The sequence below is a fragment of the Cupressus sempervirens genome, chromosome 3 (assembly GCF_028749045.1).
Source record: "Cupressus sempervirens isolate cs-2001-9-10 chromosome 3, ASM2874904v1, whole genome shotgun sequence".
NCBI classification, from domain to species: domain Eukaryota; kingdom Viridiplantae; phylum Streptophyta; class Pinopsida; order Cupressales; family Cupressaceae; genus Cupressus; species Cupressus sempervirens.
This window is the reverse complement of record NC_143120.1, coordinates 541,828,330-541,841,684: the sequence shown is the minus strand read 5'-3', so window position 1 is coordinate 541,841,684 and position 13,355 is coordinate 541,828,330.

The following is a 13,355-nucleotide window of genomic DNA, read 5'->3' as shown; positions in this document are numbered from 1 at the left end:
GTTGTGCTTCTTCCAGCCGCTATTCACCTCTCTCTCCCACTATTATTTTTTTCTTATTTCATTCTCCCTTTTCATCCTCTTAAAACCCTAACTTGAAAAATATAACTCTTAAAGACATCTCCATTAGGTATGTAGAAACTTCTCAAACAATCTCTTAACATTTTAACCTAGAAAATTCTCTTTACTTTTCCCTCTTCTCCAATAAATAATAACTTCACTGATGAGATATGAGTCTCCAATAATCCTCGCTTTTCTGATAATATAACTCACCACATAAGACTATTTCCTCTTACTACTTCATCTCTTACCCAATAAGGTTCTTCCTTATTGCTTCTCAGTATAAATCCCTTAAAGATATAATAAAAATCATAACAATCATGATATGATAAATCAAGTGTTTGACATTAATGGCAAATAGTATAATTGATGAATAATGCAATTCATTATTTCCTTCCAATTATCAACAACTTGTGAATCAGTTACGCGAACAATCTCCCACTTTGGCATTGATGTCAAACCAATTAATAATGCAATCTTGTGCACTGATCTCCCCCATTTAATATGACCTATCTTTATTGGCTTCTTGTCTTTACTGATCTTCCTTTGTCATATTTCCATCTTTTTCATTTTTACCATTCTCCCCCTTTGACAAAAATGCCAAATGCATTATACCTTTGCTAAACTTGCTCATAATCTAATGCCCATGGTGTTTTCTATGGTTTTGCTTCTTGACTACTCCATTCTAGAGAAGCTTCTATTTCTACTATTTCATCTAAGAATGTTCTTTTGATGACCTCATGAACTAATGCATATCGCATCTTCTTAGTTGAATTATGATAGGGGTAGAACCCCTAGTCTACTCCAATTGAACTTCTTTATTATGTACCTTCTCTCTTTAAAAATGATACTTTATAGCTATGTGTTTTGTTTTTTGAATGCATTACCATATTTTTCGAAATGTTCATTGCATTAGTGTTATCATAGTTTATAACTATAGGTTCTTCCATTGATTCTTGTATACCCTCCAAAATCTGGTTCATCCTTACAACCAACTAACAATTGATTAGAACTGTTATGTACTCTGCTTCTGTTGTTGATTGATATATACAAATTTTCTTCTTGTTGATCCATGGAACTAACCTTTCTTCAAGAAAAAATAATCCTCCACTTGTGCTCTTCCTATCATCAATATTGCCTCCCTAATCTGCATTTGTATATAATTTTAGATCAAAATCTCCTTTCTTTTCATACCATAAAACAAAATCTTGAGTACCCTTAAGATATCAAAATATCCTTTTATCTATAGTTAAATGTGTTTCCTTGGGTTTTGATGAAAATGTTTCCACGATTCTTATAGCTTGAGATATATGAGGCCTGGTGTGAACAACATATTGTAGCTTCCCAATCATTGATTTATACATGGATTCATTCACTTCTCAAGATTCATCCTCTTTTGATAATTTACAACCAGTAACCATTGATATATTATTAGGTTTGGATTCTTCCATTCCAAATGTCTTTAATATTTATTTTATGTACTTTGTCTGTGTGATTTAGATGCCCTTCTTCATCTGTTGTACCTGAGTCCAATAATATTTTTTATCTCACCAATCATGGACATTTCAAATTCATTCCTCATTTCTTCCACAAATGACTTGCTTAGTGCATCATCCCCTCCAAATATTATGTCATCCAAAAAGATTTTAGCAATTAAAACTTTGTATCGAATTTCAGTCTTAAGACATAGGTTACAATTATCACTTGTTCTTACAAAACCTATTATGATATGATATGCTTGTAGCTTCTCATATAAAACTCTTGGTGCCAATTTAAACCCATATAAATCTTTATGTCATTTGCATACTAGATCATTTTCTTGTTCTGCAATGAAGCCTTCAATTTTCTCAACATACACTTATTCTTTTAATATTCCATTTAGAAATGTTGACTTGACATCCATTTGATAAACCTTAAATACTTAATATGTTGCATACGCCAACAATATCCTTCCTCCTTTAAGTGTAGCTACTGGGGAAAATGTTTTTCGATAATCTAATCCTTCTTCATGTGCATATCCTTTATAAACCAATCTTGCCTTTTTTCAGTTTAATTTACCATTCTCATTTAGCTTATTTCTAAATACCCACTTTGTTCCAATGACATTTTTATCTTTGGGTCTGGGAACTAGTGACCATGTTTTGTTCTTTTCTATTTGATCAAGTTCTTCCTTCATAGGTAACTTCCAAAATTCATCTTTCAAAGCATCCTTCACCATCTTTGGTTCTATCTCTGATATCATACATGTAGAATTTCTTTCTCTTAGTCGACTTCTTGTTAATACTCCTTAATTTCTATATCCAATTATATCTGAAAGATTGTGATTTATCCTGATTCTTTTTGGTGTTACAGGTTCTAAGTTTACATTTTGTTCCTCAATTTGATCGTGTTGGGTCATTGTGGGTGGAGTGTTATTGGTTTTTGTGCTTGCTTGTTGGGTTCTTTCATTTTTGGTTCAAAGTAGATCAAATCATCATATTCTTATGGTTTTCTTCTATTGTTCTCCTCACCCTGTTCTAAAAATTCATCTATCTTTACATTTGCGCTTTCAATCATTTTGTTTGTCTTCAAATTTAGAGATTGTATGCCTTGCTCTTTGTTGAGTAGCCCAAGAATATTCCTTCTTCACTTTTGGTGTCAAATTTTCTATTTCTTTCATCTTTCTTTATGTAACACTTATTGGAAAATATTCTAAAATATCTCACATTAGGTGTTCTTCCATACCATAATTAATAAGGTGTTTTATTTACTCCTTTCATGAGTTGTACCCAATTAAGAGTATAGAAAATTGTACTAATGGATTCTCTCAAGAATTTTCATGATACATTGTTTTGACTTAAAAAAATTCTCACACATTCAACTAAAGGTCTACTCGTCCTTTGTGCAATACCATTTTTTTGAGGTGTTCTAGGTTCTGTCAGTTATCTTTTGATTGCATTTTTGGCACAATACTAATTGATTTCATTTTATGTAAACTCACCTCCTCTATCAGATTTGTGACATTTGAAGGTTCTTCCAGTTTCATTTTCTACTCTGACCTTGTATTTCCTTAACATATCAAATGCTTCTTGATTTTTCTTTTAAAAACATTACTAACATCATCCTTGATTAATCATCAACAAAAGTATAAAGAATTTATCTCCATTATAATTCTGTAGACCGATAGGACTACAAAGATCTATGTGAACTAGATCTAACAATTTTTTCATTGATCATTCCTTTCTAGAGAAGCTTGAACAAGCCATTTTGTCGAGTTGACATTCCTTATAGATAGCATTATCCATTTTGTTTACTATCGACATTCCTCTTACACTTTTTTTTTTTCTTTCTTACTTATTTCTAGACTGTCAAAGTTTGTGATATAATCTCTTGTGCCATAACCAACTTTCTTCAACTTTTGCAATAAGACATTGACCTAGTGATGTGTGTAACTTAAAAAGATTTCCTTTTGTCTATTCACCGGTAGCAAGTAGTCTTCCATTCTTTTCAAATATTTTACATTTTTGATTACTAAATTCAAACTTGAAACCTTTATTGTTCAATTGTGATATACTCAAAATATTGTACCATAAACCATCAACCCAATAAATGTCATCACATATAATGTCATTAGTTAACTTAATTGTACATTTTCCCTTGATCATGCAAGGTGATCCATTCCCAAATTTCACTGATTCTCGATCGCCTAGTTCCATGGTTGCAAACTTATCTTTATCTCTTGTCATATGATGTGTGCATCGACTGTCAACAATCTAATCATTGTTCTTATCCATTTGTGTGATTAATACCTTTTGTTATTTGATAACTCCTTTATTGGTGGATTCCTCTTTCACAACAACAAAAACTATTTCTTCATCATCTCCTTTTGCATCATCATCATTATCCTCATCTTCAACTATGTAACAAGATTTATTCCCTTTCTATCCAATTTTTGTTGTTGTTGTTGTATTGATTCATCTTTTCTTCACTCTACTCCTTCCGGCTAGTTAGGACATATGTGTGTGAAGTGGCCAATTTGTCTAAAATTCTAGCATGCAATAGGACTGTTTCCTTTGTATATATGTTTCTGTTTGGGAAATCATTTTTCCATTAGAGCTTCTAATTCTTCTAATTCACTTTCCTTCACTTCTAGACCTTTGTATTCACCATCAACAACAAATCTTCTCTTGCACTATGTGTCTTCACTTGCTAAGGCTTGAAGTGTTATTTTATTGACTGGTTGACTATTATCATAGTTGCTCAACTTGATTATTGTCACTCTGCCAATAAGTGAATCAATAGTGATCTTACTTGTGTTAATAGTTCTTAGTTCTTGTATATTTGAAACTCTAATTGCATATTTGTTAGATAAGGTTCTCATCATCTTTCTTACTAGTTCATTTTCATTAATAGAACCACTAGCTCCTTTAATTGCAACAACAATTTCTTTTACTCTTGTCCCATATTGTGCAATAGTCTTATTCCCATTCATTTTCATGGCATCCAATTTTTCTTTTAGTCCTACTTTGGCTTCTAGAACATGTGTATCTCCTTTGTGTACTTTTAGAAACTTGTCTCATATTTGGTTAGTCATTGTCAGTCATTGTATATCAACATATTTTGAATTCTTCAAAGCACTAGTCAATTCTATCATACTGTCTTGTGTAGTAAATTTTTTCTTTCTTTTGCACATTATCAAGTTTTCTAGATGGTTCAACATACTATGTGGTAAGAAATTCTTCAACATTATCTCCAAGTCCTAATAGCTGCAGTTTAATCTGGCTTGTCCACATTCCAAAATCATCTTCATATTTTTTGAACTTTGATGCTTCCCTCCTATACATCTTGTGATCTTTTCCCAAAGTAGTTATGCTTCCAGTTCAAGGGCCAAAGCTCTGATACCAATTGTAGGTATATGATGGATTACTGGGGGGGTGAATCAATAATCACCAAATTCAACTTTTACTTTCACTTCAACTCACAGACTTACTGATAAGAAAATAGTTATGTCTATAGTGTTGTTATCAGTTAGACAAACAACATACTTGAAATAAATAGCAAAAAGCATCAACAATTTCAACATTAGAATTTATCTCATGGAAATGTGATTAGGGTGAAAACCACAAAGTAAGAACAATGCTCAAAAAATAAAGTACTCTTTTGGAATACGCTTTGTTAGGGACTGACACTATTAAGTGTACCTTTTTATAGTATTTCCCTCTTGATCTATTAGGATCGTTACTCTTCTAGGAGTAGCCTTGTTAAAGAATTTTAACACTCTAATCTAAGAATGTCACCTTGTTAGAGGCTTTACAATAGAATGATTAAGGCCGCCCTTCCTAGGGATTTCAAACTACTACAATGATTAGAAAGTAACGGAAGTAATGATTTGTAATTTTTACTCCCTTTCTATATCAAATCCAATGAAGTTCATCAACATTACAACATACCATTCACTATTCTTCTTCCCTCTTTTTCTATTCTAATAGCTCTTCTTCTTCCAACCGCTATTCACCTCTCTCTCTCTCTCTCACTCTTGTCTTTTTCTTATTTCATTCTCCCTTTTATCCTCTTAAAACCCTAACTTGAAAGATATGATTCTAAAAGATATCTCCATTGGGTGTTTAGAAAATTCTCCAGTAATCTATTTACATTTTAGGCTAGAAAGTTGTCTTTCCTTTTCTATTTTTCTCCAATAAATAATAACTTCAACAATAAGATATGAGTCTCTGATAATGTTCTCTTTTCTAATAAGATAACTCACTGCATAAGATTGTTTCCAACTACTACTCCAACTGCTATATGATAAAGTTATTCCTTATTGCTTCTTGGTATAAATCCCTTAAAGATATAATGAAAATCATAACAATCATGATATGATAAATCAAGTGTTTGACATCAATGGAAAATAATATAACTAATGAATAATGCAATTCATAACTTCCTTTCAATTATTACCAACTTGTGAATCAATTATGCCAACAAGTAAATCATGAAGACTACAGTTGAAAACCTAAGAGAGAATTTCGATGACATGAGGATGTAGAAAGGTGAAGACATCAAGGCCTATGATAGGCGAGTAAAGGATGTTATGCTAGTCATTAGAGCATCGGGAGGCATACTACAAGCAGATGAGTGTGTAAGAAAGATATTAACAACCCTTTAACCTAAATATGCCATAAGGGTGTTAGCCATTCAAGAGATGAGAACAATAACCAAGATGGAGATATATCTCAATGCATTGGTAGGAAAGCTCACTACATTTGAGCTTAGCAACTTTGACAATAGTCAACTACTTAAGCTTGATAATGCATTCAAAGCCTCAATTGCACCAGCTACAACACAAAAGGGAAGGGATGAGATAGGTTCATCTAGATACATAATAGAATTGGAGAGTTTGTATGATAAATAAGCCAAATAAGAAGAGCTTGAGGCTCTATTTGTAATAATAATGGTCAGAGGAAAAGGAAAATACAAAAGTAATCTTCCATTCAAATGCTTTAACTGCAAGAAGATAGGACATTATGCTTCTAGATTCCTAGAACCTTCGAGGAAGGAGAACAACAATTGGAAGGGAACCAACAAAAGGTGGCCAAACCTCAAAGGAAAGGAGAAGAAGCAATGCTACATTATTGAAGAGTTTTTCCACTGATGAAGAGTTAACCAATGATGTTGATGAGGATGAGGGTGGTGTATCATTTGTTTCCATCATAGAGAAAAGGGTGGAGAGATCCCTGATAACCAACACTAGCATCCACAAGAACTGGATAATAGATAGTGGTTTCTCACACCATATGTCTAGTGACAAGAGAAAGTTGCACAAGGTTGAAGCTTATGATGGAGAAATGGTGAAGTTTGGAAACAACTCACCATGCACAATGATAGGTAAGGGTACTGTAGCCATAAATGAATCCCCTACTTATGAATATGTATATCTAGTGGAAGGATTGAAATATAACTTGTTGAGTGTGGCCTAACTAATGGATAAAGGTTATAAGTTTGAATTTAACAAAGGGTCTTATAGAATATTTGACAAGACATACAACTTTTAGCTACAGGAGAACAAAGAAGAGGTAATATATTCTACCTCAATATTTTTGACAATACATGCATGGTGACTAGAAATGATGATAGTCAATAAGGGCATATAAGGCCATGCCATGTAAATTTTTAAAGCATTGTTAAAGTAGGAAGAAAAATTGCGTAAGGAGTTTACCCCTTATCACCAAACTAGACAATATTATGTAGAGACTGTCAACTATGAAAGTTGGCTAGTTCAGGTCTTTCTAGCAAGTCAGTCACTTCTAGAAAAGTTTCAGATGTAGTTCATATTGACTTGTGTTGTTTTATGAGGACAAAGAGTATATCTGATGAGACATACTTCATGTTACTTATTGATAATTTTTCTAGAATGATTTGGATTGTCTACTTGAAAGAGAAGTCAAAAGGTTTCCTCATGTTCAATGTATATAAGGAAAAAGTGGAAAGGGAGACTGATAGAGCATTCAAGTGCTTGAGATCAAACTAGGAGGTGAGTTCACTTCACAAGATTTTGAAAATTAGTGTGAGGAGCATGGAATCAAAAGACAAATGTTAGCTTCCAGGACACCTCAATAGAATAGTGTTGCTAAAAGAAGAAATAGAACCATCATAGATTGTGTTAGAACCTTGATGATTGAAAAAAATATTGCATAGATCCACTGGTAGAAGTTGTAAGTACAATCGTGTACACCTTGAAAAAGGTACAAGTGAAGAAGGGAGAAAAGAAGACTCCCTACAAGCTATGGTTTTTTCACACACCATCTGTCCAAGGTATTTTGAAGCAAATTCTACATCAAGAGAGATAAATACCAAGGAAATTTTGAGCCCAATCGAGATGAGGAAATCTTTCTAGGACACTCTACCAAAATCGAAGCATACCAGTGTCTGAACCTATGAAAAAATAAGATTGTGGAATCTACCAATGTAAGGATGGATGATTTCTCAGAAAAGAACAAGGAAGATAGAAAGAAGGAACCATAAGACTACAAGTTGTTTGTATATATCCCACTAAGTGATACAGTGGAGAGTTCTAGTAGAGGAGGAACTTACATAAGAAGTTTTACTAGCTCAAGAAGGAGCAACTCAACATGAAGAACAAAGAGAAGAAGCATGTGGAAGAGAACCAATGCGATAAAATTATGTAAGAAGGAACCACTCATATGACCAAATCATTAGAAACAAGGATGTTGTAGTAATGATCTAGAGAAAGGCGAGAGTGACAATATGTTTGCTCTCGTACATGGAGCCCAAAGTTACAAGGCAAGATCTGAAAGATGAAGACTGGAGAAAGCTTATGAAAGAAGAAATTGATCAAATAGTGAAGAATGATACGTGAACCTTATTCTCCTAAATAGAAGACAAGAATGTCATTGGTACAAAATGGGTATTCCAAAATAAGATGAATGAGGATGGATAGGTAGTAAGATAGAAGGCTAGACTTGTTTGAAAATATTATGCACAAGAAGAAGGCATAGACTATAGAGAAACCTCTACACTGGTGTCCAGATTGGAAGGAGTTAGAATACTCCTAGCATTTTCAGCCAACAAGAATGTCAAAGTGTATCAGATGGATGTAAATTTTCCATTTCTAAACAGAGTTCTAGAAGAGGAAGTGTACATTGAGCAACTCGAAGGGTTTGAAAATGAACAAGGAAAAAATCAAGTATGTAGTCTGAGAAAATCCATATATGGAAAAAACACCCATAGCATGGTATGAGAGACTACACTCATACTTGATAAAGATTGGGTTCACAAGAACAAGTGACAATTGAAATCTATACATGAAGCAAGAAACAAAGGCCAATTTGTCGATTGCATAAATATTTTTTGATGACATCATCTTTGGAGGGGATGATAAGCTATGTAGTGATTTTTTTGAAGCTATGAAGAGATAATTTGAAATGTCCATCATTGGAGAAATCAAATTATGAAAATTGAGAAAATATATATATAGAACATGCATGTAGAGCATGGTATAAGAGATTGCATTCATACTTGATAAATATTGGGTTTATAAGAACAAGTGATAAATGACGTCAAAGTGTATCAAAAGGATGTAAATTATGCATTTCTAAACATATTTCTAGATAAGGAAGTGTACATTGAGCAACCTGAAGGGTTTGAGAATGAACAAGGCAAAAATCAAGTATGCAAACTGAGAAAAGCCATATATGGAACATACACCAGAGCATGGTGTGAGAGACTGCACTCATACTTGATAAAGATTGGGTTCATAAGAACAAGTGATAACTAAAATCTATACACGAAGTAGGAAATAAAATCCAATTTGTTGATTTTAGAAATCTTTTTTGATGACATCATCTTTGGAGGAGATGATAAGCTATGTATTGAGTTTGTTGAAGCTATTAAGAGAGAATTTGAAATGTCCACAATAGGAGAGATTAAATTTTTCATTAGACTTCAAGTATTACAACTAAAATGAGGGATCTTCATACAACAGACAAAATATGTACCAAGAATATATTAAAGACGTTTGATATGGAGGAAGCAAAACCAACAGACACTCCAATGGTGACCGGTTGCAAGCTATCAAAGGAGGATGAAAGCCCTAAAGTAAATGAAACACTTTGTTGATCAATGATTGGTAAGCTACAATTTCTTGTGTAGAATAGATTGGATTTAACACAAGTGGTTAGAATAGTAGCTAGATTTTGTATCAACCCAAAGGAGATACATGTGGTAGTTATGAAGAGGATCTTCAAATATCTAAAGGGTATTGAAGAGTATGACCTATGGTACCCTAGGAAAGGAAACTTTGAGCTCATTATCTTTACTAATGTTGATTGGGCAGGGAACATAGATGACATAAAGAGCACAACTAGTGGTGCATTATTTCTTGGAGGATGATTGGTTGCTTGGGCCAGTAAAAAGGAGAACTGCATATCACAATCAACATAGAAGAAGAATATGTTGTTACAATAATGAATTACTCTCAATTTGTTTGCATCATACTACTACTTGAAGGAATCCAAGATCAAATTGACGAATCTATAGTCATCAACTATGATAATAATAATGCAATCAACATATCCAAAAACTCAGTTATGCACTCAAAGACAAAGAATATCTCAATCAATTACCACTTTCTAAGAGAATAAGTACAAGTAAAAAATTTAGTTTGGAATACGTAACAACCAAGGAGAAACTAGATGATATCTTCAAAAATCCTCTTCAAAAGGATACCTTCAAGTATCTGAGAGGAAAGTTAGGGGTATTACCCCTATCTACCTTGAACTAAGACCATACACACATACATCAATTCATGATCAAGAAGTGGAGAAATATAATTGTGGATTGATGAGAATAACAGACTAATTCATTGGGGGAACAATCACAAAAATGAAGGAGAGAAGATGGTCACTTTTGACATTGTTATCAAAGGGGAAGATTAAGTTGAGAATGACAAAAGAAGAGAAACAAAGTGGGAGCCAAAAAAAAGGAGATGAGAAGAGCAAGAACAAGAAGATACAAGGAAGAAGTTGAGAGGAGTTGAAGAACAACCAAAGTTGTGGATGCATCATCTCAGGTGGAGATGTTGAAAGACAAAGAGAGAGAAGAAAAGGTACCAAAATGATCTTGAAAATGTCTAAGTGTTGCCATCAATTCCAAAGGGAGATATTGTTGGCATACCTCTCTTGAATCTAGAAGACTAATTAGTAGATGGCCTTGTGGATTCAATTATTAAAGATGTTGTCATTGATGTCAAGACACAAGAATGAACTAAGACTGGTAGGGAGAAACAATTGATAAGGCACATTGACGTGTGACTCTAATAAATAGGGGTGATTAGAGAGTGATGAAGTGAGGTCCCAACAAAGGCAATGATAGAGGTGATCCACTTAGATGAAATAATGCTAAGTAAAGACAATGTGAGTAGGAGGATACCAAGTGAAAATGAAATTAGATTGACTAATGACCATACAAGATGGTTTGGCCAAGTCAGCAATAAAAACATGGAGTAGGATACCCATGATTATCACATCATGAAAAAGGTAGGAGTGTACTCATCATTGCACTTAATGGTGATGGGTTAACATATCGAAGAATAGTTGGGAGAATTCAAATTTGAATTCTTTCCAACAAGAGCAAGTCATCAAGGACACATGATACTTGTGACTCATATACAAACACACTACATTTGACAAGAGAAATGCATTAGTACTACAGGAAGTTGAGCTAGTAGTAGGGATGCTAATCCAAATTTTGAATTCACATATTAGGGCTTCAAAGCCAAGGAAAAAGGAAGTATAAAAAAAGAAAGAATCAAAAGAGAAAAGGTCAAATTGTCAAGTAGTTATCCAAAGAGCCAAGAGAGTCAAGTTAAGCATAATCTTAAAGTGTGAAGAAGAGTAAAAGAGAGAAGTCACTGGCAAAGAGTTAATTAATGTGCTAAGAAGAAGCCAATAGGCTAGAATAATAAAAGTGTTATTATGTGTAAGAGCAAGTAGAGCCAAGTGCATGAGTGATCGAGTTTGAAGTTGTAGAGCCAAAAGAAGGCATAACATAGTTCTAGATAGCTTTTTTGTCAATAAGGAATGCACCTATAGTGAGATGCAAAATCTAGCTATCTTGTTGAAACATGAAAAATCTCTCGGGTGGTGTGTTGTCCTAAAATAAGAGATGAATCTCTGGGAGCTAGGCTAGTTCCTATATAGCGATCACCTAAAAAATTAATTATATGTAGGAAAAGGGATAAGAAGTGAATGAAAATAAAAAATACTAAACCTAAATGAGGTGATACACAAATAATTTATATGCAACTTTAGTTTAATTAACACCAGTTACCCAAGATATAAATGATTCACAATATCCAAACAAGTGTGCAACTACAAAAGTGATTCTATGCAAGGACCCAAAATCTTTTTCTTTGAAAGGAAAACCTAAGCTTTACCAATTTTCTACAAAAAGAATAAGGACACAAACAAATACCTACAATTACAAGTATCAAGATTCTAACATGCAATAAGGAGTATAGCTTGAATAAAGGACAAAAACAACATAAAAGAAAAGAACCCACAATATTGCAAACAAGAACCAATGAGAAGGCACAACTAAATCTATATAATCAATGCTAAAAAAATCTCTGTTACAAAGTGCTCCTACAATCAACTCAAAAATTTGCAATGCGCAAAAAATCTAAGTGAGAAAGAAGAGACCTCACAGTGAGGTGAATTTACAATAAATAGAGCTCAAAACCCTAACTCGGATGTCATAAATATGCATGAAAAAAATGAGTCAAAACTGATCCAAACTGTGAAGAAACCCCTAAAAAAAATTCTCAACCACCTATCCAACTTATAGCCAATTGAAAAACTGCCTCTATCTCCTCAAAAGCAAGCACAAAACCCTAGGTCAGATTTCAATGTCAAGCTAAAATTATTGAATGTCAATCTCATCAATAACCATGCAAAAATGCATAAAAAAGACTCCCAAAATAAACTACAATTGAAACTGGTCATAACTGCTCCAAAAACATGCCACATTTACTCCAAACTGTACATTGACCAAACACACATGTAGACAACGTCGAGAATACTCTATAATTGCCAAAAACTGCTGCATAATTGACTCTAGTCATGAGTCTGATATGTGAGTCTAAACATAGCAATTGAATGTCCCCCTTAATGACTTAAGCTCCTTTTTATTATTATCAACTTATCAATATTAATTATATATTTCTTATGCAAGTAATAATAAATCAATTAATATAATAACAGTTTCATATTCTATATTTAGAACAAAATGGAAAACTATTTATTAACATAATATATAACTCTTAACAAGTAAAGTTATATAGCTTATATTAATAAACATTATAGTCTCCTCTAAATTCATATGAGCAGACTCAAAATATCATGCAATTTATTTGAGGACAAAATAAAACCCAAAAATAATGGTTTCTTTTGCCATTCAATAGACTTAGAAATAGGAGGCAGATTTGAATTCGAAAAACCCTAGCCACACCATTCTGCAATTTTGTGAATTTCTCTGTTGGGTCGCTTGCTCAGACGCCATGCCTAGCTGGCTACAGATTTTTGGGTCTTCTTGCACATGGTTTCTTCTCTCTATTTTGTGAGCGCCTTCTCCATTTCATGGCTCTGGTTACTCCTTACAGGTTTTTGTTATTGTAGTTCTAGTTAATCTTTTTCCATAAAATGGAATTATTGTTGTATGAAAGCAATAGCCGACGTGTCTCTCTTATTACTGTCATTGCACCCATCATTCTTCATGTCATGAGTTTCTAGTTATAGGTCTTT